Below are 26174 nucleotides of genomic sequence, written 5' to 3'. Positions count from 1 at the left end.
GTATGTTCTTACTGGTGTTTATTTACATGCTTTTCTCAGTTCAAACAACTGTCCTTGGGTCATTGCTTTCTTTGTCACATCCGTGTACAAAAGTACCTTCATGTATACAAGTACACAGAAACTAAAGTAAGGGTGGGTACACTATTGCAGCATAGTCAATCACATTCTTTCAGGTCCTAGGTTGTCAGGTCCAACAAGAAGAATAGCAGGAGACAACGGTGACAGGGTCCATCCAAGGGGTCACGATAAAACTCAACAGATGGCAAAGATCCAGGACAAAAGTCAGGAGGTAATAACTGTACAACTTTGTAGGGAACATTAAGAGACAGTCCAAAATAACTTTTGTTTAGTAACCTCAAATGCCATTGTACAACTGGCTGGAGGATGTACCAGAGTTTTGTAGGAAAAAACAACTGTAATAGCAGTGTGCTACATCAGGACTCCCAGATAAAGAAAGACCACCTGGAAGCGTTTTTTTAAAAAAACTCCATGGAATTCGGCATCTAATCGGCAATTTACAAGACAAATAGAACCCCATTCTGAGTTATGTTTACAAAATTGTCTAGCTAAGTTTCCAAAGGCACCACTTCAGTACACAGAATCATTGCCCTAAACTATGAGTTTGATGGCAGAGAACTTGGCAGCCCCCTTTAGTCATGGATCATTTGTGGTTAGTGTGTGGACCATGAAATTAGCTCCTGTTAAAATGAAGACTTGAAAGGCATAGCAGAGGGCATGGTCAATTGAACTAGCACGCAGGTCCCATACCAGTCCAGTGATAGGCTTACTTTCCAGGTTCCACTGTTTATAGCATCCTCACATGTCAGTGTAGGAGACAGTGAGGCCAGAGTAGTTGATTTTTCACTCTCTGTTCTTTGGGAAATAAAGGAAGCTTGTGAGACTGGAAGATCCTCCATGAGGCAGGAGCTGGTCAGGTCTACAACAGTCAGAGCTGGTCAGGCCTGAACAGACAAAGACAGCACCATCAGCCTTTTGACATCCTATTTTCCTATGCATATTTCTCCTGCAACAAAGCTAGCCTGGGGCTTACTCTTGTCTTCCATACAATGGACCTACTTATAGGCCTACGGAAATCCTGCTATGCAAGTGTATTATAAATGAAACCTATTTTACCCAAGCATTTATTTTTTCATAAAAATAGTTTTGTTTTTGCTTCTAGTATTCCAATTTTGAATATTATTTTACATTAAAGAGAGTAAGTTTACTTGCTTCGAGATACTTGATTCGGACTTAACTTTGACAACATATACAGATGGGAGATGTAGTTTGTCCATCCTGCCAAGCTAGTCTCGGTAAAAGAAATAGATCTGCATTAGCTTGACTACAATCACAGTTCTGAGTACATGAAAGAACGTGATCGTTTATAAGGAGACTGGCCATTAATTTGTATGGCTTAAATGTCTTTAAGAGCTTACAATTACTAATGTTCAGGACACTAGATTTTTATAATTTTATCTTAATGAGTCGTAGAAATTATCATTTTGAATTGAAGCTCTTTTACAATGAAAATAAACTTTGGACTATCGATTACAGTATAGAGAGAGAGTAGGAACCCCATTTCTTTCTATGAATCCTTCTACAAACCACCAAGGCTTTTTATGTGACTCAGGGACTCTAAATAGATAAAGCTTCACAAAGTTAACAAAGATATAAGGGATTAGACATACATCTTTCAGTCATATCTTGTCAACATGTGTTGACTATGATAATTATGGGAATGTATGCTGGCATATTGTACAAGAGAAGATTACCTTATATGGATATTTAAGTATTAAGTTTTTGTCGTAGGTGCTAGGTTAACAAGAACTAAGAAGGTGCAGGCAGTAGACAGAGCGGTAGACACCCATAATTATTTTTATGCATTTGAAAATACTCTTCAATGTATGTGTGTGTGTGTGTGTCTGTGTGTGTGTGTGTGTGTGTGTGTGTGTGAGAGAGAGAGAGAGAGAGAGAGAGAGAGAGATTTATGTGATTTTAATGTATATACGACATTGAATACAACATCTTAACTACCATGAGATATAAAATAGTAGGCAGAGACATCATTTGTTATAAGAAAATTTTCAAGGGGAAATGTTAGGCAATATTTGAGGCCTTTCTTCAGTATATCTTCTTTGAAGGGATCCTCCCTATTTCGAGTTTTTAGCCTGTATACCCAGAAAACCTTGCGGTCTCATATAACTAGAGCCTAATCTCATACAACCAGGTGGGAGGATTGACAAGATACACAGTTGAAAGCCCAGTGATCTTGCCTGTCTCCTCCCTTTGGAAGGAATAAGAACAGTTAACAAGTCCAGCTGTGTTTTAGGCAGTCTCACTAGAGTTCTGAAGACAGAATTTATCAAGACATTTTGCCACATCTCCTTATTAAGAGAAGACTGAAACCCTTTCCACACAGAGTGTAACGAAGCAAATTAATATTAACTGTGTACAACCTGCAAAACCTTTAGGCTTGCAAGCACCCAGGCAAACCTTGTAGAAGGCATAACCCAGTCTTTATGACTTATATAGCATGTAGTCTCTTAGTTTTGTTCGGCTTGTATCAGAGTCATCATTACATTTATGTTCACATCATCTAAAAGAATTTAGCTGTGGGAACCCAGTTAAAACTATGGTGCTGGAACAATGATTAAGAGACTCTGAGCTGAAGCCCCCTTTATTCTTCATATGTATGAGCATGCTTAGACACAAGATACAATATAGTTTTCCTTTTCGCTGGTTTTAAGAATATAATGTCTCTACACACATACATTGTTTGGTGGTTTTGCAAGGAGAGACAAGAGGGCAGATGGAGAGAACCTGGGTTAAGGAGGAGAAAAAGAAAGACAAACAAAAAAGGGAGGATACGAGGAAGAACTTCCTAACTTTCTACTTCCCGTCTACCTACCTTCCATAATAAAACAACCTTTTCTCCTGTTGTTTATATTTTCTTCCTTAACTGAGTGAAGTGACAGTCTATTTTTCTTTGTAGGTTAGACATTACACATATTTTACTAATTCAATTATGCAGATTTAGCTCAATTATCAGATATAATTTCAACAAAGTCAAAAAGGAGAACTATTAAAAAAATTAGAACATTAGGGGAAATCAATTCATGCTGACGAACAAAATAGTCACTCTGGGCATGAGAGGTTTTTTTTTTATATATAAATACTTGTTATTGGATTATATTATTTACACTCTAAATGTTTTCGCTTTGCCAGTTTTTTCTCCAGAAATCCGCTATCCCATCCTCCCTCAGCTTCTATGAGGGTGCTCCTTCACCCACACCCCCACTCCGTCCCACCTCTGCCACCCAACATTGACCTACACTGGGACATCAAGCTTTGAAACAAGGGCCTCTCTTACTGTTGATGGCCAACAAAGCCATCCTCTGCTACATATGCAACTGGAGCCATCCCTATGTACTCCTGGGACATTGGTTTAGTCCCTGGGAGCCCTCGGGGGGCTATTGGCTGATACTGTTGTTGTTCTTATGGGGTTGTAAACCCCTTCAGCTCCTTCAGTCTTTTCTCTATCTCCTCCATTGGGGATCCCATTCTCAGTTCAATGGTTGGCTGAGAGCATCTGCCTCTGCATTTGTCAAGCTCTGGCAGAGCCTCTTAGGAGACAGCTCCTTAGGAGGCTCCTGTCAGCTGAGAGGTGTTTCTTAGAGTCCTTCAGCCAAAGTCCTAGGACCAAGCAGAAATTGTCTAATCAGCTTCCTACAGAGTCAGGGCCATGTCAATTTCCTGACTCCAGTGGCCTGCAAGAATGTCTAACATGACCTCCTTCATATTCTGTCACAGACAGAATTTATGAATCTGTGTGTCACTCAGAATTTATGAGGATCTCAAAGTTGTGGCAATGACATGGAAATGGATACCTTCTTCATATACCTTCCTGGGCAGCCCCTAGTCTCTATACCCTTAGGCGCCAGCAGGAGTGAATGGTTTCCTGGGACTGTGGTGGGTCCTTTTGCCTAATTCCTTCCTATGATGATTATAACCAAATGGCTAGCATACTTGTCTGATCCCGTTGCTAGCGTGGCACTGGTGGGGAGCATCGACACCTACATGAATGTTCCTATAAGCATTGCAATACCTAGAAGCACCTTAGGAGTCATTCCTGGCAGGGCACCCTGTATCTTACAGTTCTGAGTGTGTACCTACAAATATGGGATAGAAGGTGACATTGGGACTACAAGCAGGACACGTGATGTGGAGTAGTTGTTGATGATAAGGAAGGTAAAGTATTTGATGGATATACAGCCTACGTAGGTGACTATTGGGGTGGGTGTGTGTGTGTGTGTGTGTGTGTGTGTGTGTGTGTCTGTTGTTGTTGTCAAAATATAAAAAATAAAAAAGTATGGTGGTCATTTATCACCACTTTAGGTCTATTCCACAGTGTCCCAAGATACCTGCTGGATATCTTAACTGTCAGTCAGCAAAGCCTCTCACTTGCTCTGCTCCAACCCATATCACACTACCGAAGGCCTCTCTGTGAGCCATCAGCAATCTTTCTTCCTATTTAGTTCCCAAGGCAGGTTTCCATGCCAGAAACACACATCCCAACTCTGTGGTGGCCAGACAGCCAGTGCACACTTTCTTACACTAAAATCACTACATGAAAGAACACACAACACAATAACCTTTGGCCCAATTAATAAGATACAATCGCCCACCTAAACATACAAAGCCCAATACATATCCATCCCTTAAAAACATCCATAACAACCTGTAAAGGTACAGCATGGAATCTTAACATCCCCTGTCATATTGTTCTGTCACGGCTTCTGTCCCTCCCCCTCCTGTTTCTTCTTTTCCGTTCCAATCTTCTCATCTTCCTTCAAACTTTTCTCCTGCCTGTCCTTCCTTCTCATTCAAACACAGACCTCCTTCTATCCTGTACCTGCCTCACCTGTGACATCATCCCAAATGTGTGTTTTTCTATCTCCCTCTCACTCTCTGTCTCTCTCCATCTCCCTGTCTCTCTCTGTCTCTGTCTCTCTCTTCCTGTTTTTCTTTGTATGTGTTTGTGTGTGTTTGTTTCCCTCTCTCTCAACCTCTCTCTCTCCCTGCTTTTCTTTGTGTGTTCCTCTCTCTCAGTCTGTCTCTGTCTGTCTTTCTCTGTCTGTCTCTCTATATCTATATCTATCTATCTATCTATCTATCTATCTATCTATCTATCTATCTATAGACCACTCTCTCTACCTCTTTTTCTTGTGTGTGTGTGTTAGCACATATGTGAATAATGTTGACTTTCTTCTATATACATATATGTCATTTGAGTGTAAAGAACAATGAGAGATATGCTCATCAACAGGTAGATATTTATTTGAGAGTGGCATCTGACACCAGCAGTGCTGTTCCTGAAGTGTTAGGAGACATTCAGAGGGTGCTTCTCAGTACATTCTGAGATGAGCTATAGCTGATGTCCATACCAAGAAGGCAGTTGGGCAGGAAAAGGAGAGGTGCTTCTAATGTCAGGATAGAGGGGGTTCCAGGCCAGAATAATCAAGGGTTTGGAAGAGAGGCTAGTACATATTTTGGCTATTTGCTGTGTGTGGATTTCCGTGGAATGCTGGATCTTTTCCCTTGGCCGTCTAGCCTTAGTCACTGCAACTTCAGGAATGTCAATGCAGGATAGAGTGTCTCAAACACTTGAGGTCCTTTGGTTGTTGTATTGGCTTCCCCAGCCCTTGTTTGTCCTCTTTGTTCTGAAGAATTGAAACAGTTTTGGTCCTTGAGGGACATTCTATGTCAGACCTGTCACTGACCCCAAGGACCACACAGGTCAACAAGACAGGGTCGGAGTAGGGCCATTCTACTCAGGTTTCAAGCTAGACTGTGGATGATGATAGGACCCCCCAGTCCTCTTGTCCTGTGTGATGGGTTTGACACAAGCAATAGATAACTACATTTGACTTGGTAAACTTGGGGGAAATAGACAGGGCCCCTCTCCTAACCCTGACAAAGAAACATTATTGGAAAGCACCTGGAGAAGGCTGGAAGAACAAAAGTACTCAAGGACCTGGTTCTCTAAGCCATTATCATATTGTTTTGGGGTAGTCCCGTGAGGAGAATTATAAAGGCAGAGGCTATCCATGGAATAAATAGCAGGCAAAAAGAATCCATGGCCAAGTGCAGCCTGTACACATTACCTTAGGTCTCTGCTAGGAAAGTTAGAAGGCAGTCTCAGGTAGGGAGTCCTCTGATGCCCTTGATGGGAGAAAAGGGACTCTGGATGCTATGATCTGGATGGCTGGCAGCGTGTGCTTGGAGAAATGAGACAGGACTGGGACTGACATGCCATTCAGTGACACTACTCCCTCAGCAACTGGTAGTCATGAGGTGTTATCCACGTGAGGAAATAGGGGTAGAGAAGGGCTGTACTTGAGGATACAAAGTGGCAAGATGCCAAAACATGCCTTTGCCAGTGGATGGAGAGCCAAAGCCAAGGGCAGTGGCTTGGCAGAATGGACGGGGGTCCTTTCTGGAGCTGAGTGAGGAAGTCAGAGAGAAAGGTATTTCCTCCTCCTAATAGGTTACATGCACTCTCTTAGGAAGACAGCACACAGATCATCAATGCCTCCATCAAGAGCAACCAGGCAATAACAGGCTACCAGACAAGGCATTTGGGGCACTTTAACTCCTGCTTCAGAGTCCTGGAGGACACACTAATTGCTCCTGCCTCATGTGGGAAATCACAGAATGTTGGCCTTGACAGAATTCCCTGTGCCACCCTCCAGTGCAGTTCTCAATGTTGGGATGTGACCTCACTAGACACACTGACTCAGACACAGGATTCAAGAGTAAAGTCTGGGTTTCTGAGAGTAACCCAGAAAGCCCATCCCCGCAGTGTTAGGAAAGGTGCAGCTTCATTGTCAGCACGGTTATGGAACTCCCCAACTTCCATCCCATCAGTGCCCTCAAACTGACTTTCTCCACAAGTATCAGCTTTTCCTGTTATTGTGTCCACAACACAGGAAAACTGCTAGGCCTCACCTGGGTGTCTGGTGCCCCTCCACCTTGACTTATATTGACACAGCAGCTGCAGAGCAGGGATTGATGAGTCTGAGGATCATGGGGGCTTCTCCAGATCTTCCCTTGCTGATTCTCAAGAAGATGTGGCCCCTTCCTACTTCAAGGTCTACTTCTTCAAGGTCTGGCCAAGACCTATCCGGCATGAATATACACAGAATATGAAATGCCAGCACACAATTGAGGAAGGCTGGCTGGGCATTACTCACAGTGTTTCCTTTACTCTTACTTGAATTGAGCTGGCATTCAGACTCTCTGCCTGAAAGGACTTTGCCTCAGCATTTCCCGAACACCCTTCCTGCCCAAGAGCTGACAAACCTTTCTGTGCCTTCTTGGGCCAAGCAGACAAATGTGGTAGGTCCTTCTTGGGCCAAGCAGACATATGTGGTAGGTCCATCTTGGGCCAAGCAGACATATGTGGTAGGTCCTTCTTGGGCCAAGCAGACATATGTGGTAGGTCATTCTTGGGCCAAGCACACATATGTGGTAGGTCATTCTTGGGCCAAGCACACATATGTGGTAGGTCCTTCTTGGGCAAAGCAGACATATGTGGTAGGTCCTTGAAGCAAACTGGGAGAGACATAGGCTTGGCTGTGGATGTTGAGAAATACCTGTCCTATTGCCTCACAGGAGGGACCTCTAGCAAATGGCTTTTCCCTGACCTGGAGGTCTGCATCTTCTGCTCCCCACATTACTCTACTTACTGACATTGGCTCCTCTGGTAGGCCATCTACCGTCCACTGAACTAAGAGATGGTTTGTCTGGCACTCTGTGAAGTGTCTCTGCCTGTGCTAAGAGTCCCCCTACCATCCCTTGTATACACTGCTTATCTTCTGGACAATGTGGTCAAATCCAGATAGGTCAGCAGCTCTGTGAACTCTCATATACCAGGCTGCTCAGCCAGGATTGCATGTGTTCTCCCTCCAGCCTTCTCTGTCGGAGAGAGAAGTACTTCTGGATATCCAGACAGATGTCTTCTGCAGTGACCTGAGGCAAATGTCTCTAGCTTCTGGATGGGGGTCCCTCTGCAGCCCACCAAGGCTCAGGACACATTTTTTCAGAGTAGAGAATACAGTAGTGTGTTTCTGTTGTATTTGTCTGAGTGTCTGTGTGATTATCTGAATGTGGAGTGTGTGTGTGTCTGTGTGTATCTGTAAATAATTGAGTCTCAAATGCACTTTAGCAACATGCCAGCAACAACTGTTGGGTGTATTGAAATAATCCTAATAACAATATTTTTAGTATTACTACATAGGAAATTTGTACAAACGAGCTTTATGATGCATGTATATGACAAAGAGAGAAAGAAAACTTCCTTGAGATATATGTTGAGTTTTAGGTTTTGTAGCTTTCAATTCTAAAATTCAGCATTACTACTGTTTTTGTTTTTGGTTTTTCTTTGTCCCATTGTGTAGATCTTTATAGTGGGCTATTGCCCTGGACAGACTGATTCTTTTTCTTCATGCCATCTCGCTTACTGGACTAGGATACAATTGATTGTTTTCCTACTTATCTTTGACCCTCTCTACCACTTGTACATGCTTGTTTATTTCTCAGTTAGTCCATCATAAATATCATGTATGCTACAGGGCAAAAAGAACGGCTTAGTATGCTCATTGTTGTATCTTAATGCTTGTTGCGAAGAAATGACCAAAGAGAAAGTTGTATGTTTTTAAGGAGTGTAAAAGTGCAGTCTCTACATTTACAATCCACAGGGGTTTTGGTTGACAATATGTAGGTTTGTGTGGTGGCTTCAAAGTAGATTAGTTGGGCTGGACGTGGGAGGTCCCGAGGGAGGAGGGATGAATATTTTCTTACACACTTTAAATACTAAAATCTTTGTTACAAACACAGTTCGGATACTAGCTTTTACCCCTTACACTTTATATCTTGATTTCTGTCTCTGTCTGTCTCTGTCTCTCTGTTTCTGTCTCTATCTCTGTCTCTCTCATCCCATCTCTGACTTCCTGGTTGCAATCCTAATTCTTCCACTACATTCAGCATTTCAGATCTTCACTTTCAGTGTTCAGCCCTACAGCCTGAGGACATATTAATCTCTGGAGAAGGGAGAGCTTTGGGAGCAGTGACAGTTGTCTAGATAGCATGGAGGGCCATGTCAAGCGCCCCATGAATGCATTTATGGTGTGGTCCCGTGGAGAGAGGCGCAAGTTGGCTCAACAGAATCCCAGCATGCAGAATTCAGAGATCAGCAAGCAGCTGGGATATCAGTGGAAAAGCCTTACAGAAGCCGAAAAAAGGCCCTTTTTCCAGGAGGCGCAGAGACTGAAGACCCTACACAGAGAGAAATATCCAAACTATAAATATCAGCCTCATCGAAGGGTTAAAGTGCCACAGAGGAGTTATACTTTGCAGCGTGAAGTTGCCTCAACAAAAGTGTACAACCTGCTGCAATGGGACAACAACCTACACACTATCATATACGGACAAGACTGGGCTAGAGCTGCACACCAGTCCTCCAAGAACCAGAAAAGCATTTATTTACAGCCTGTGGACATCCCCACTGGATACCCACTACAGCAGAAACAGCAGCAGCAGCAGCAGCAGCAGCAGCAGCAGCAGCAGCAGCAGCAGCAGCAGCACATGCACCAGCAGCAGCAGTAGCAGCAGCACCAGTTCCACTAGCAGCAGCTAACCTACTTACTGTCCACTGATATCACTGGTGACCCTACACCATAGCAGGAGCACCTCAGCAAAGCCCTGTGATAGGTAATCTCATGATACTGGCTCTGCTCCTACCTATCCCAACACTCCCCCCTTCTGTTATTTACAGCTTGAGATTCCTACTTGGTTTGGATACTGATTTCCCTCTGTTGTAATAAAGGACAGCTCCTTTTTTTGGGGGGGTGGTTGGAGGAGGAGACCAAAATGTGTGTAAGGATGTGTAGTGTGTAGGAAAGGAGAATGCTTAGAAGGGCTTACTACATACTTTTTCTTTAACAGCGTACTAATCGCATTGTTATTGCATTTAATCCATGGAAGAAACTAGGTTTAGACTCATAATGAATTTATTTGTACTGCCAGCTCAAAGGCAGCAAACAGCTTTAGAGCCAATACAGCTTGACATGCAAGAGATTTCACTGAAAATCTAAACTAGACAGGGAAAACTATAAATAAATAAATACTAAAAGTATAAATAAGTAAATACCAAGTATCCTTGTTCTTTTTGTTTTGTTATGTTTTTCCACAAAGTATATTGAAACTCTGGAATTGTGACAAGAAGTATTATTTTGGCTTTATGTCCAAGGTTTCAAAGCACTTAATGACACAAACTGTAAAATTAAACTGCTGTTAGCTAATTTTGTTTAACTAAAGAAGTTTCTTTTATCTCTGAAATAAGCAGTTTTTGGTCCCTGGATATTAACTTCCTACTGACCAGGGACTGTGAGATCCTTTGTTCTCTGATAATTGAAATTCAAAACAAAGACAATCAACATTACAAACCACACACACACACACACACACACACACACACAGACACAGACACACACAGACACACACACACAGACACACACACACACGCACACACACACACACACACGCACACACACACACACACACACACACACACACACACACACACACACACACACACACACACACCATTAGAAAAAGAATTTCCTGAGAGACTGTTCTTCTAGGAACCAAGCTTAGTTAGCACCTGGCTTTCAGACATCAACAGTTGCTTGTTACAAAGGTAAGGGAAAACTCACCCAAATGAAGTCTAAATGCTACTGAGCCAGAACCACAAATTCTGATTGTCATTCTTGTCAATTACTCATCTTTACAAGTAGTTCAAATGCCAGTAATAAAGGATTTCTGAAATGTTATTGATGGCAAACTTTGATTTCCAAATACAGCAAGGCTGAGAAAGAAAACCATAAGGGGCATAGCCAAGCCAGCTTAGGGTATTGGTGGTGGGAGGCCAAGTAGGGAACTGGCTCAGACTGCATGTGAGGGGAGCAGGGTCAGGGAGCCTGAGGTGGCCAGTGGCAATTTGTGGGTGGACAGGTGGCGGCAGCCCAGACCATCTGAGACAGCATTTGGTTCAGTTTTTGTTTTTCTGGGAATGTCCTTCTATGTCACTCTGTGTGTGTATTCTGTTTGTGCTTTTTGTCCTCTCCTACAAATTTTTCTTTAATTCCTAGGACGGGGCAGGCACAAAGCATTCCACTGGGGCTGATCCTGAACCATTTTAGGACCTCACAGAGTCACAGAAGACTTGGGTCTGGTTGTTTATGATGTGTTTATGAAAAGATAAAGAGTGGGGATATGTTCTATGGAGGTGTGGTGAGGTATAGGGGAAAGGGGTGCCTCTGCAGGCCCATGCTGAGACATCCCTTCCCCTGAGGAACCAACCCAGGATAATACAGTATAGTATAAAGTTTATCCAGGGCATGGGGAGAGGAGTTAAGAGGGTAGTAGAGGCACAGGAGAGAGGGAGAGTGGGAGAGAGAGGGTGAGTGGGAGGGAGAGGGAGACAGAGGGGGAGGAGGAGGAGGAGAGGGAGGGACAAAGGGAGTGAGGGAGAGGGAGGGAGGGAGAGAGAGAGGGGGAGGGGGAGGGAGAGGGAGGGGGAGAGGTGGAGGGAGAAGGAGTAGAGGAGTAGAGAAGTAGAGAGGCAGAGAGGCCAGCTGTGAGCATGTGGAGGTGGAGGGGAGGGAATGGGGGGAGAAGGGACAAGGGAAAGAGTTGGTAAGAAAGCAAGAGGGAGGAAGAGAACAAGAGAGTGAGGAGGGGAAGCATCCCCTTTTATATAGTCAGGCATACCTGACTCTTGTTGCCAGGTAACCTATGGGGTGGAGCTTAGACAGAATGCTAACATTCCCCTGTTTGGGTTTAATAAAAAAAGAAAAATTCAAAAGAGATGATGGTGAAGCAGGAATAGGGTTGTCATTGTTGTGATCTCTACTTCCTGTTTGCTTTACAGCCATATGTCTCTAGGGAACCTAGAAAAGTGGGCATGGGGATGTTTGTCCAGTCTTAGAGTTGGCTGTTTCCTTGTTGTCCAGGGTCTGTTGAACCGTCTGTGGATAGGTGAGAAGGAACAGGTCCAATCGAAGCGTCTGTGTCTGTGAGGGGACAGTTCAGCATCTGGAGGTTGCTTCTCTGGAGCTGTCCTAGATGTACTAAGTGTCTGGACTTGGCAAGATGCTGGAACACACACACACACACACACACACACACACACACACACACACACACATATATATATATATATTATAGGCAGAGAATAAGATTAAGTGTATTTGGGAGAAAAGTAAATTTTTCTTAGATGTACATTTGAAACCCAGAGGAATCCCACCCTTTGGAATAGGTAGTAAGTGGGAACATTAGACAGATAGACAGATTACCCAGATTATCTGGGTGGAGTCTATTTGGTCCATAAGGGATAGATCTGAGTGGGTTTCCTGTAGTTTACAAGTTTACAAAAGAGATAACAACAAAAGTTAATTTAACAACATGGGGCTGGAGAGGTGGCCCAGAGGTTAAGAGAACTGACTGTTCTTCCCAAGATCCTGAGTTCAAATCCCAGCAACCACATGGTGGCACACAACCATCTGAAATGAGATCTAATGCCCTCTTCTGGTGTGTCTGAAGACAGAGACAGTGTAATCGCATATATAAATAAAATAATCCTTAAAAAAAAAAAGAGTTAACGACATGAACATTCTTTAAGATAATCTGTTTGTGGAACAGAAGGAATAAGAATTTGCGATTATACAGTTAGATCCATGTAGTGAAAAGTTTAACAAGAAGAGGAAATACGGGGCTGCTGCTCAGGGACTACTGGCAGCTATGGCAGCTAGAGCCCGAGCCTCTTGCACCGGAAGCGGTCCCCCAGCGACCTACCCCCGCCCTGCGGCGCAGGCCAGCCCGAGCCTTCTTGGCTTGGCATCTCCTCCAGGGCCGCCAAGCACCTCTGAAGAGCCATGTTCCAGGCTGCTGGAGCCGCCCAGGCCACCTTGTCTCATGAAGCCAAAGGCAGCAGTGGCAACAGCACGGTGCAGCTATCTAAGTCCTTTAGCTTGCAGACTCAGGTGAAGGAGACCTGTGCAGCCTGCCAGAAGACTGTGTACCCTATGGAGCGGCTGGTGGCAGACAAGCTCATTTTCCACAACTCCAGTTTCTGTTGCGAACACTGCCGCACCAAATTCAGCCTGGGCAGTTATGCTGCAATGCACGTGCATTTTACTGCAAACCTCACTTTCAGCAGCTGTTTAAGAGCAAAGGCAACTAAGATGAGGGGTTTGGTCCAAAACACCACGTGGAGCTCTGGGCCCACGAGGAGGTGGGCTGAGGCACCAAGACAGCCTGAGACCCCTTTAACATCCATTCTCTCCCAGCACATGGCCTACAGCTGGGCAATGGGAAGGACTTGGGCTTGGGGGAGCAGGGTGGGAAAGGATGAGGCTCCCTCAGACAGGTTTCAGGCATAAGGCTCTGCTCCAGGATTCCTTGCCTTTCCTTGTAGGATGTTGGCAGTGGGAACCAGAATTGGAGTTTTCACCATACTGCTCCCTTTAACCCGTGTCTCCCTGGGAGGCCCACAAGTCCAGCTTCCCTATTTAGGTGCCTTTTCTCCAGCAAGGTGTCAGCATGCCCTCCTCAGGGTTCCAAGCTCCCTCACTGCCACCTGGGCCTCGTGTACCCCCTTGTCTCCCCAGCTACCTCTGCCCCTTAGCCTGGTTGTGAGCCACAGAGACTGGAAGAGGGAGAGTGCCATCTGCTGGGCCTCATAGATGCCACCTCGCTGGTGGGGGGAGGCCAGGGGGAGAGGGAAGACAGCCTGCAGCCTTGGGGGTCTAGGGGTCCCTTGTATCACAAAGCTAAAGCTCTTCCTAGAGCCTCAGGTGACCGGGTTGGCAATAGCTATGCTCCCCCTCTGTTGTGCTGTTGACTGTTGTGATCAACCCTGGTTTAAAAATGTTTAAACTGGGGGCTGGGGATTTAGCTCAGTGGTAGAGCGCTTACCTAGGAAGCGCAAGGCCCTGGGTTCGGTCCCCAGCTCCGAAAAAAAGAACCAAAAAAAAAAAAATGTTTAAACTGAAAACAAAAAAAGGGGGGGGGGGGATATGAAACATTTAATCAACGGGATCCAGGTTTAGATAAGGAAACAACCAATTCCATCTGTGAAGGCTTACGGCTGAACTAGTCGCTAGAAACTGAGTTTAGAGTCTGTGTCCTAGTTGTTAAGCTACAGCTACCTTAGCTGTCAATGTAGTCAGAAATCTGGGAATAGCTTATAATCTAGCAGTCATATGTTATTTAAAACATGACAGAGTGTACTACCCAACAGTTCCCTAAGGTCTCCATGGCAACTTGGGCAGACTCAGTCTGGCTTTGGAGCCCAGAAGACACAGAGCTTTTTCTCTGTGTAATGGATAGGTGTGACATGAGATTTTTGACTTACCTTAATTTAGATAAATCATTTGACTCTAAGGGTATCCAGTTTTGTACACTGTGTTTCTCAGTGGCTATCATATCACAATCCAAGCAGACTCTTGAAGCTGTGTTCATATCTTCTGAAACCTTTTGGGGCAAACTGTTAGAGATTTCAGAAGATTCTGTCTCATAAACTTAAATATATTAATAATTAGCAGATTTCTAACAAGATCGGGGGCTATATTGCCTAGTAATATCTGAATAGAGCATACCATAATTTAAAGGCAGTAGCAAAAATCCTATCAGACAGGATAAGAATGAAAGTCATAATACGGAACTTTGACAGGTTTTGTAGGTAGAGAAAAGGAATAAGAAAGTTGTGCTGTGAGGGAGAGAGTGATGGAACTGAACACAGGCCAGTCTTGGTAATGGCTAGTCTGTGGAGCTAGGTAGGGACAGGAGTGGGCACACGCATGCATGCATACACGCATGCACATAGTTGAGGTAGAGGGCAGCCGAGAGGTTGGTTCTTTGGTTCTGCGGTGCACGCTCCTAGTTCCACCTGGCATGTGGGCAGTTTCCACCTGGCATCTGCAAGCCCCTGACCACTGTTTCAGGCCCAGCCCTGGTTGGGGTGGGGGACAAGGAGGACTCAAAGTAGCCTGTTTCCCATCCCAGCAATGAGTATGCTATTATTGCGGTGGGTGACAAACAGATTATGAAAGGGGACAGGGCGAAAGCTGGATTTTTTTTCTTTTGAGCCTGCTGTGGGCAGAGAGCAGGAGCAGAGTCCCAAACACACATACACACGCAGGACACACAGACAGAGACAGAGAGAGGGAGAGAGAGACAGAGAGGGAGACAGAAAGAGAGAGTCATGGAGAGAGACAGAGAGACTGAGAGTCAGAGAGAGAGAGACACAGAGAGAGAGAGAGAGAGAGACAGAGAGAGAGTCAGAGGGAGACAGAGACAAAGATAGAGAGATAGAGAGAGTCAGAGAGGAGAGACAGAAGGACAGAGAGGCAGACAGAGAGAGAAAGAGAGACAGAGAGATAGACAGCGGAGAAACAGAGAAAGACAGAAAGACAGAGGCAGAGTGACAGAGAGAGACAGACAGAGAGTCAGAGAGACTGAGGAGAAAGAGAAAGACAGAGAGAGACAGAGAGACAGACACAGAGAGACAGACAGAGACAGACAGAGAGACAGACAAACAGAGAGACAGAGAGAAATAGAGAGATAGAGAGATAGAGACAGAGAAAGAGAGAGCGAGAAAGAGAAATAGAGAAAGCAACATAGAGACAGAGAGAATCCGTGAGAGACAGAGAACGAGAGAGACACAGACAGAGAGAGAATAGAGACAGACAGAGAGACAGAGAAATAGAGAGTCAAAGAAAGACAGAGAGGGAGAGACAGAGGGAGACAGAGAGAGAAAGAGAGAGATACAGAGAGAGACAGAAAGACAGAGAAAGAGAAAGACAGGGAGACAGAGACCATGAGAGACAGAGACAGAGAGAGACATAGTCAGAGAGACAGACAGACACAGAGGCAGAGAGACAGACAGATACAGACAGAGAGACAGAGAGAGAAATAGAGAGATAGAGAGATAGAGAGAGTCAGAGAGGAGAGACAGAGGGACAGAGAGGCAGACAGAGAGAGAAAGAGAGACAGAGAGATAGACAGAGGAGAAACAGAGAAAGACAGAAAGACAGAGGCAGAGTGACAGAGATAGATAGACAGAGAGTCAGAGAGACTGAGGAGAAAGAGAAAGACAGAGAGAGACAGAGAGACAGAGGCAGAGAGACAGACAGAGACAGACAGAGAGACAGACAAACGGAGAGACAGAGAGAGAAATAGAGATAGAGAAATAGAGACAGAGAGAAAGAGAGAGAGAAAGAGAAATAGAGAAAGCAAGAGACAGAGAAAGTCCATGAGAGACAGAGACCGAGAGAGACACGGAGAGAGAGAATAGAGACAGACAGAGAGACAGAGAAATAGAGAGACAAAGAAAGACAGAGAGAGAGACAGAGGGAGACAGAGAGAGAGAAAGAGAGATACAGAGAGAGACAGAGTAACAGAGAAAGAGAAAGACAGGGAGACAGAGAAAGCAAGAGAGAGCCAGAAACAGAGAGAATAGAGACAGAGACATAGAGAGACAGACAGATGGAGACACACAGAGAGAAAGAGAGAGACAGAAGGAGAAAGAGAGAGACAGAGAGACACAGAGAAAGACAGAGAGAAAGAGAGAGACAGAGAAAGAGAAATAGAGAAAACAAGAGACAGAGAGAGACCATGAGAGACAGAGGCAGAGAGAGACAGAGGCAGAGAGAATAGAAACAGAGAGACAGAGAGAGAAATACAGAGACAGAGAAATAGAGAGACAGAGAGACACACACAGAGAGAGAAGGAGAGACAGAAGGAGAAAGAGAGACAGAGAGACAGAGAAAGAGAGACAGAGAGAATAGAGTCAGACAGAGACATAGACAGACAGATGGAGACACAGAGGGAAAGAGAGCGAGACAGAAGGAGAGAGACAGAGAGACAGAGAAATAGAGAGACAGAGAAAGCAAGAGAGATAGAGACAGAGAGAACAGAGAAAGACAGAGACATAGACAGACAGATGGAGACACGGAAAGAGAAAGAGAGCAAGACAGAAGGAGAAAGAGAGAGAGAGAGATAGGGAGAGAGAGACAGAGAGCTAGCGAGCACTGGAACACTTGGGAGGGAAGATGGCTGCACACAGGGAAAGAGAAGGTCTCCTCAGCCAGTCTCCAGCAGGACTCAAGGGGCTAGGCCAGACCTGCTTCTGCTCTCCCAGCCCACCATTAGAACTAGAGGCTGCAAAGTCAGCAACCAGGCAGGGAGGGTGGCAGAAGCCTAGAGAGACTGGGGGTGGGGGAATAAGAGTAGAGAAATAGAGAAGTAGAGGCTGTCTATGAGTACTTGGAAGAGTAGGGGAGAGGGGAATGTGGAGAGACGGACAAAGGGGGAAGAGAGTAAGAGCAAGAGAGCAACAGAATGAGGAGGGGGCCATCAGCCCCTTTTATAGTGTCATGCATACCTGGCTGTTGCCAGGTAACTGGGGGGGGTGGAGCTTAGACCAATGCTAGCAGTTTGTCCCTACAAGCTAGGCATAACTGCAGGAATGAATGACCCACCTATAGACTGAGGAGGGGACTTTCCATCTCTCCATCATTTACAGGGTGAAGGTTTAGTTTATGAGACTTTGAGGCCACCCAGACCAACTGTCATACATCTCCACGTGGCAATACCTGGTTGAGAAGTCCCTGTTTGGATGAGGTCTTTTTTTGTTATGGGCCTCTCTGCTCCCCACCCTTCTTCTTCTAAAGGAGAATCAGCCTCGGCCCCTTTGCCTTGCTTCCTCTTTCTGCTCCCAAGGATTTCTGTCCCCTTCCTATGTTCCTCATCATGCCCTCTCTGCCACTACCCTTCCTCAGCCAGCACAGGCAGAGGGAAGAGCAGCCCCTGACCTCCCCGACCCCACTTGGAGTCCACCTCACATTCAGGCCCATACTCTCCAGAGGGCAGTCTACTAAGGCCTTACCTCTCCAGGCTATGGAACCCAGGTAGAATCTCCCCCCAGATGTTCAGGGGAATATGTGTTCATGACACATGTGCCATTTGCAGGAACTGGCAGAAACCCCCCTCCCATTTTTAGATAGAACATGAGCTCTCACAGGTCTTCTAGATTCAGTCATGTTGACTTACCTGGGATGAGTGTCAGTCAACCCAGGTGTCAGCTCTAGCTGCACTACACAACAGAGGAAAGAGAGAGAGGGTTCTTGGGAGCCACCCAGAAAATGGTTCTGGGAGCAAATGGGCTGCCTACTCTAGTTCAGGCTGATATAGGTGCAGCCTTTCCTTGGACTGGACCTGACTGAGAATTTAGCAATGCTGTTAAAGAACAGGTGCCAGATTCTGATGGGCGGGGTGGGGGCTCTGAGAGGCCACCGGATAGCCCACAAATTTATGTAAGGTTAGCCAGGTGATGCAGGGAAAGAATGAGGACCCCAGGGAATATCTAGAGTTTTTTAAACCTATAGGACCTATACTGCTTTTGACCCAGAAGCCAGAGAGTAACAGTCAGCTGTGAACATGGCTTTTGTTAACCAAACTGCCCCTGACATCCTTTTGAAAGCTTCAGACACTGAATAGCTTTGTGGCCTAAAGCCAGCCTCTATTTGTCTTTGAATGGCAAGACTGGGAGAGAGGCTTCAAGGGACAACTGACATGGACACACCTGCATCAAGGATTCAGGACTGCAGGCTGTTAGTGCCACTAAATATTAAACCGGACAGGAGCTGATCCAATGCAGTCTCACATGAGGGGTTATTCTAGTTAAGCTAGCTCAGCCCCTCAGTTAACCTCAGGCAGGCAGGACTTCTTTTGTTGGAATAAGGGGCCCTGAGCATCTATCCAGGATTAAGCTTTACAGCAAGCAGCAAAGGGGTGGGGGGAGCAGATAAGTGTGCAAGCATCTAAATTGGAAAGATACTAAGGCCTTTAGTTTAACTGGCTGGTGCTGGAGATCAAATTGTAGACTCAATTTCTATTTCTCTCTGCATTGGTGCTCATTAGGCAGTGGGGGTGAGGAGATGGGGAAGGGAGTTGGGGGCTTGTAACCTGGGGCTGCAGATCTGTTGGGGTAATAACCTGGAGCCACTGGTCTTGTTGGGGGTGTAACCTGGAGTGCAGATCTTACTGGGGTGAGCCTAGAGACTGGAGAGAGGCCCAGGTTTTGTTGGGGGTGGGGGCTGGGGCGTAACTTGGAAACTAATGCCTGTTTGAACCTGAGTTCAAACTTAGGGCAGGTTCTCTAAAATGGAGTCTGGATTTAAAAGATCTGGTCTCTGAACCTATCACCTTGGAGGAGGCACTGCCTGAGTACTTGGGTCAGCACCTGTGGGCCCACCCCCAAATAACTGTGGTCCTGTGTGTATTGCAGGGCTCCCGGCTTGGAGACATGCCAGGAGGCCTCATGAGACTCCTACAGGAACTGAGACAACTTGGCTGCCCAGTGTCTGCTAAGAAGGCAGGCCCAGCTTTGTCATCTTGAGGTCCCCTATCTGGGATGCATAGTCAACGGGGGCCAGCCAACATGCTGTTGGACACCTGGAAGCAAACCATCCTCAGCATCCCAGTTGCAACAACCCTAAAGCAAGTACAGGAATTTCTGGGATCTCACAGGTTTTGTAGACTTTGGGTGCAAAGGTCTTGAGCTAGCCAAAGCCTTATGAGGTCTTCCAGGACCAAGAAAACAAAGTAGATGGACCCTTAAGAGGAATGTAGCTCTTAAGACTCTAAGAAGAGCCTTACTGGAGATGGCAGCATTGGCCCTCCTAGAGAGTCACAAACCATTTCACCTGTATGTGGATCAGAGAGAGGGGACAGCAAAGGGGGTGCTCACCCAAACTTTGGGATCATAGAAAAGACCTGAGTCTGATTTATCTAAGAAGCTGGACCCGGTGGGCCAAAAATGGCCAGCCTGCTTCTGGACCACAGCTGCCACTGTCCTTCTAGTCAAAGATGCTGGCAACGTAACCATGGGTCAGGGACTTGTTATCACTATCTCCCCTCCCCCATGCTACTGAGGGGACCCTCAAGAATCCACCCAGCCAGTGGCTGTCCAACCCCAGTTGGTGCACTTTCAGGCTCTACTTTTGAGTCCCCTCACATAAGATATAACCCATCTTCTGCCCTAAACCCAGCCATCCTCCTCTCTGACCCAGCCACAGATGTGCAGCATGTTTGCTCTCTGTATAGTACTGGGGCACATCCAGAGTGTCAGGCTGATGGGGAACGTATGTACCACAGGGATAGGAGCAGCTTCATCCAGAATGGAGTCAGGGACGCAGGGGTGGTGGTAGTGGACTTGGACCTGTTATTTGGACCACTGATTTGCTGCTGGGAACTTCAGCTCAGAAAGCTGAGCAAAAGGCTCTTACCCAGGCTTTAAGACTGGCAAAAAGAGCCATAGCCAACATTTACACTGACAGCAGATAGGACTAATAACTGCCCAAGGAAAAACCATCAAAAATAAGGAAGGAATACTTGCTTTATTCAAAACACTCTCAAAATGGCTATAGTTCATTGCCCTGGGCATCAATCAGACAGGGACATCAGAAATTGTCTGAGGGAACAGGCTAGCTGATAAAGCCAAAAGGGAGGCTACTCAAGCTGCCAACTCCTGATAGCTTTGCTGCCCAATGCACTCCTAACCATCCCTGAGTATACTACTGAAGACAAACGACATCAGGTGAAATGCCAAGGAGTTTTCAGAAGAGACTGACGGTTGCTGACCTCTGAAGGCTGCACCATCCTACCTAAGAAGTTTGCTAAGCCAGTCATCCATCAGATCCATTAAACTTCACTGTTGGTCACTGCAAACTGAAGTAATTTTTGTGAGGGGCAAGGTACAAAATATTTGACTTAGGACACGTGGTTGATCAGGTAATCTCAGACTGAGCCATCTGCCAGGCTGTGAACTCCTCAGACTACAGGAACCAGAATCAGGGGTCAACAGCCAGGGGCTAATTGGGAAATAGACTACAGAAATAAAACCAGGAACTTATGGACACAAGTATTTGCTAATTGTTATGGATACCTTTTCAGGATGGGTTGAAGCCTACCTCACAGAGAGGGAGTCTGCCAAAATAGTGGGAAAAAAAGCTTCTGGAGGACATCATACCCAGATATGGTTTGCCTACCCTGCTTCGGTCTGACAATGAACCAGCATTCCTCTCTTAGGTAACTCCACCTCTACCATAGGTAGAGATTCTGGGGAACCAATAGAAAATTATATTATGCATACCTTCCCCATGGTTCAGGGCAAGTAGAAGGGATGAATCGGACCCTGAAGGAGGCCTTTACCAAATCTACACCTGAAACTGGCAGCGACTGGGAATCTCTCCTACTTTATGCCTTATTTACAGCTAGGAACACTGCCTATATTTTAGGTTTCTCTGCTTTTTGAGATCCTATATGGGAGGCCCCCTCCCATGCTGCCCTACCTCCAGTCGGTATCTTAGCTGAATATGACCAGCAAACGTTTTAAAAATCCTTGGGAGCCCTCCATAGGATCTACACGCAACTCTGGCCTTCCATCAGCCAGGTTTATGAGTTTGTCCCTCTACGTAGCCCCCATTACTTTGAACCATGTGACAAATCTGGATTAACAGATATAACCACAAGACTCTGGAACCTTGCTGGAAAGGGCCTTACACCTTGTTCCTGACCACACATAGGGCTGATAAGGTGGACAGGATCAGAATGTGTATACATCACTCTCGTGTTAACCCTATGAGGAGAGACGATCCAGCAGTCAAGGTCCAGCACAGGAGACTTCCAGGCAACAGGAACAATGGAAGGTCACTCCATACCCTGTTGATACTGAAACTGTGACTCCAGTACTCCAGTGATCCTGCTTGCTTGCTGCCTACATTTTGCTGCCCCAGCCACTACCCCATTACTATCTGGATTCCCCCAATGGAGATGCTACAAACCTTGTCATCAAGTTCACAGTGGCTGGCAAGAAGGCAGATCAGATTGCTGGTTCTTAACTCCTCTCTCCCTGGACTTAACAAAGAACCGTTGGTTACCAGACAGGGACTCTGCATTGGAAAGAAGATATCCCCAACTGATTCCCACCTCTGCCACTGCACTGTAACGCGTACTTCAGGGCTTACTACATACATTTATGGCCTGGCTATAAATGCAACTGAGGATTTTTATGTTCTAGTACAGCTTGTACCCAGAATGACTTACTACTCTGGGTAGGATGTCTCCAGCCAGCTAGCACCTCCACACAATCAGGTCACTTCTGTTGTGTTTCTAGGTTCTCTCCTTGGCCTATAGGGCTGGCTGGAGCTGCTATTGTAGGTGCCTCAGTCCTAATACTCCTAGATAAAAATTTCAAGGCCCTACGGATAGAGATAGATACAGGAAAATAGGAGATGAAATAGTGCATCCCTGACAGAAGTGGTCTGAGAGAACAGAAGAGGCCTAGACTTGCTGTTCCTCTAGTAGGGAGGACTCTGTGCAGCCTTAGATGACGAATGATGTTTCTATGTTGGCTGCTCAGGGGTGGTCAAAGAATCCATGCCAGATTCTACTGATGTTAGCTTGGACTTACTGTCTCTGCATAATCAGTGCTTTAGTTTGGTTTGTTTCAGAACAGTTTTATTAAAATCTCTCAAGGATTGGAGATGGCCCAAACTGAGGGTGAAATGATGAGACAGGCTGACTCCATGACAGGTCTCAAATTGGCAGTTCAAGAGATTAGGACTAAAAACTGAGGCTTCATGCAACTAGTCAGAAACTGCCCCACCACTTGGCCTAAAGTAAGGACAATGGCTCAGCAACAGTATCCAGCCTTCACACCCAGGTAATAGTTCTGAATGTCCTTAAGAGATAGAACAAGGTCAGGCCACCTACCCCTGAATTACTCAACAACAGATTCCAGGCTCCATGCTCCAATAACATTCCCTAAGAGATAGAGCGGGATAAGGTCACCTACCTGGGAATTCCCCAATGTGCTTTAAATCAAACCTGCAAGCTCACTCGGGTATCTATCTTGATAATGGGAGACCCCAGCATGCAGAACTTCTACAGAATAAAACACTCCTTGCATTTACATGCTACTTGAATCTGGATATCATTCTTCTTGGAATCATGGATGCTTACAAAAGGACTGAAGGACAGGTACATGTACATACACACATATGGGGAACTTACAGCTATTTTTAACCCTGGCCTCTTGTAATGCTCTTGCAGCTGATGTAGAAAGGTCAGTGTTTTAGATTCAAGTGCATGGGATTCCTTCCTTACCCTTTTGCTGGACCGTTGCTCTTCATATTTCACTGAAAAATTTGGTTGATTACGGATGGGTCCCATGATTCTCTGAACTATTTCACTTGGCTCATTCTGTCTTCTGACATCGGACTCCTCCTCCTACGATGATTAAGCAAACTTAAGATTTTGATGTTTCAGCATTAATGAATAGTGTTTACATCTATTTCCACATCTGTGGTTCAATTATGTGCTGGGAAGAGCGGTATTGTGAGCCTCATGTAGCTGAGACTGTGCTCACTCACTCATGTGTGCTTATTTGTTCCTGAAGGCCAGCAGAAGGTACCAACCACAAATCTTTTGATGTATAATGCTATCCTACCTCCAAGACATGCTATGGTATCTATGTCACATATTTGAGGGCTAACTAGTAAATATTTGACTTGACTTACGGCTCCCTCCATCAGACCTATATCTGACACTGCTTGGGTGGCCAAGAAGTTGAGACTAAAGAGCCCAGTGACCTAAAAGCAAATACTACCAATCTATAGAAAAATAAAATTAAAAGATCCCAACAAATTACTGTTAAGGGCATTTTGCTGTACTCATACAGCTTTGTTCAGTCATCAAAGCTTCCTCCTGCAGCGGATGGGAGAAAAATACAGAATGGGGGGGGTAGAAAGAGGGCATGGGGAGGGAGAAGCTTTGGTACACTCAGCCCTAAGTGGGATTTCTTCATCAAATCCTCCTGTCAGGACTCAGGGAACCTCATGAAAGAGTAACTGGAATGATTGTAAGAGCCAAAGGGAATGGAGGACAGAAAGAAAAGACAAGGCTCTCTAAATTAACTGAGCAAAGCTCATATGAACTCACAGAGACTGAGGCTGGATGCACAGGACCTCCATAGGTCTCCACCAGGTCCTCTGTGTATATATTATGGGTTTCAGTTTAGTGTTTGTATGGTATTTGTGAGTGGGTCTCTGATTCTTGTACCTACTTTTTGTTTCTTTTCTTTCTGTTATTTTTTTAGTATGTTTTATCTTGTTATAATTTATTATTAAACATTAAAATCCTGTTTTTTACAATAAGAGACAGAAAGGAAGGGGATCAAGAAGGGACAGAAGTGATGGATGCAGGTATTGGGAAGTGTAGAAGGAGGAGATACCATAATCAGGATATATGAAGTGAGAAAGAGATCTATTTTAAATAAATGGAAAAAACAAACCACAACCAATCAAAGAAGAACAAACCAAAACACCTCTCTCTTCAGTACATTAAAATCAAATGTCGCCTGCTTCCTGCCCTTAAACCAGGTAGCCTCGTCTCCAAGCAGGGGTCAGTGGGAGAGTTCTTTTCTCCACCCATGGGATTCTGCAGTTTTCCTTGACATTTGTGATGTGGTGGCTTGAGGTGGGATCGGGCAGTAAGGTAGCTGGATTGAGCCCAAGTGGTAAAGAATCTAGTCCCATGTCAGCTGACTGGTGGTCCCATCCTCTGGGTCTTTCCACTCAGAGGCGAAGTATTCTTGACTTCGGGGTGACAAAGGCAGGCAAAAGAAAGCTTCTTTCAAGTCTGAGACTAGGTACCAAATTCTGGACGGTGGCTAAAAGCTCAGCAGGGTGTAGGGGTTAGGCACAGTAGGGCGGATGTCAGCCACTGGATGGTTTACCGCTCCTATGTCCTGCATTCAGTAGTAAGTATTAGTGCCTGGCTGCTTAACTTGCAGGAGGGATATGTTTCAGGCCCCAGAATTGTATGTTCCAAGAAGCCTCTCCTAGGGCTATAAAATGGGTAATTACATTGGCCAGCTCAACAGCTTTCTCCCAGAAACTAGCTGACCATAAATCTTAGAGAACAATGTTGAGAAGCAGGAAGCAACTTCTCCTAGGAACGAGCAGACCATGAAGTTAAACAATCTGAGAAGCAGGAGATGGCTCCTCCTACAAGACAATCTTGGGAGACAGAGAGTTTTTCCTTGTGATTTTTCACTGTTACTCTACACACTTTCCAATGACACCATCCCTGCCCCCTCGGGTTGTGGTTTCTCCCTTTAAATAGCTCTTCTCCCAGCCTCTAGGGGTCGAACCCCACTGCCCCTGCGTGGGATACAAGTCTCGACCCCAGTGCACTGGTTGCTATCCATAAACCTCATGTGATTACAGCAAGGATGGTCTTGTGTGAGTTCTTATGGGGTCGAGTTATCCCAAGACTTGAGTGAGGGTGTCATCACTCCGGGGGTCTTTCGCTACTGACAAGTTTTCTCCTCTTTCCCTACCTTCCCTCCAGTGGTTAACTAGGATGTTTAATGGGGTAGATTCAGTCTGTCCCATGTCCAAAAATATTGTGACTTCAAGTCCAAGAACACAAAATGAGATAACTAACACCAACAAACACAGAGAAAGACAACACACAAACACTTTGGCCCTGCTGTGAGTGTAGAAACCAGGTAACCTGGCGACTCCCTTGGATCCTACCAGTATGGAGTTTAGCAAGTTTCAATAGTGCAGAGTCCTCCTGACTCCCTCCAGGGGCCTGAAGTGTCCTCCAGAATCCCCAGGGTCACAGAGTTAAGCCACATCTGCCCTCTGCAATTGACCCACACCAGGGTAGAGGCTTTCCAGCCAACACCATGCTCAGGAGTCAAAAGTGAAAGCAAAAGACCAGAGACAAACAGCAGTAGGTGCCTGTTGCTGAGTTTGTCCTTTTGCACTCTGATAGGTCTCCAGGGATGGGGGCAGGGGTGTCTACCCAAATTCAGGACGACCCTCCCACCCCACAACCCTCTTTCAGTGGTACTTACTTCGAGATAACCCCGAGTGAGACACCGAGATGCAGATCAATGGAAAAGCAAGAGGTTTATTTTTCATCACTTCAGGGTCAACCTTCAATTAGTCCCTCAAGGTGAGTGACTAGAAAGTGAC

The 26174-nt window shown here is 45.5% G+C and overlaps 2 long non-coding RNA genes and 2 pseudogenes across 6 annotated transcripts in view; 3 read left to right on the top strand and 1 right to left on the bottom strand.

The window, feature by feature from the left end:
* On the bottom strand, window positions 1-26174 carry LOC147997930 (uncharacterized). Of its 4 annotated transcripts, XR_015647364.1 has the most exons (5): window positions 26054-26160; window positions 23293-23415; window positions 22900-22950; window positions 14477-14595; window positions 1-962 (listed from the first exon to the last, which is right to left on the bottom strand). It is a non-coding gene; the product is annotated as an uncharacterized LOC147997930 (long non-coding RNA). The 4 variants fall into 4 exon arrangements; XR_015647365.1 differs by lacking the exons at window positions 1-962; window positions 14477-14595; window positions 22900-22950 and adding an exon at window positions 21963-22041 and having other exon boundaries at window positions 26054-26174; XR_015647366.1 differs by lacking the exons at window positions 1-962; window positions 14477-14595; window positions 26054-26160 and adding an exon at window positions 21965-22041 and having other exon boundaries at window positions 23293-23375.
* Window positions 8521-10161, top strand: LOC103694542 (sex-determining region Y protein-like; annotated as a pseudogene).
* On the top strand, window positions 12950-13382 carry LOC103694541 (LIM domain-containing protein 2 pseudogene; annotated as a pseudogene).
* The window catches only part of LOC108353310 (uncharacterized), a 90953-nt gene continuing 90851 nt past the window's right edge, over window positions 26073-26174 (top strand). For both annotated transcript variants that reach the window (XR_015647393.1, XR_015647392.1), the window contains exon 1: window positions 26073-26154. This is a non-coding gene — a long non-coding RNA (uncharacterized LOC108353310). The remainder of the gene's footprint in view (window positions 26155-26174) is intronic.

Source organism: Rattus norvegicus, chromosome Y, assembly GCF_021556685.1.
Source record: "Rattus norvegicus strain SHRSP/BbbUtx chromosome Y, alternate assembly SHRSP_T2T, whole genome shotgun sequence".
Taxonomy (NCBI): Eukaryota; Metazoa; Chordata; class Mammalia; order Rodentia; family Muridae; genus Rattus; species Rattus norvegicus.
The sequence above is the reverse complement of the archived record's forward strand: the minus strand, read 5'-3'. Positions and strand labels throughout refer to the sequence as shown.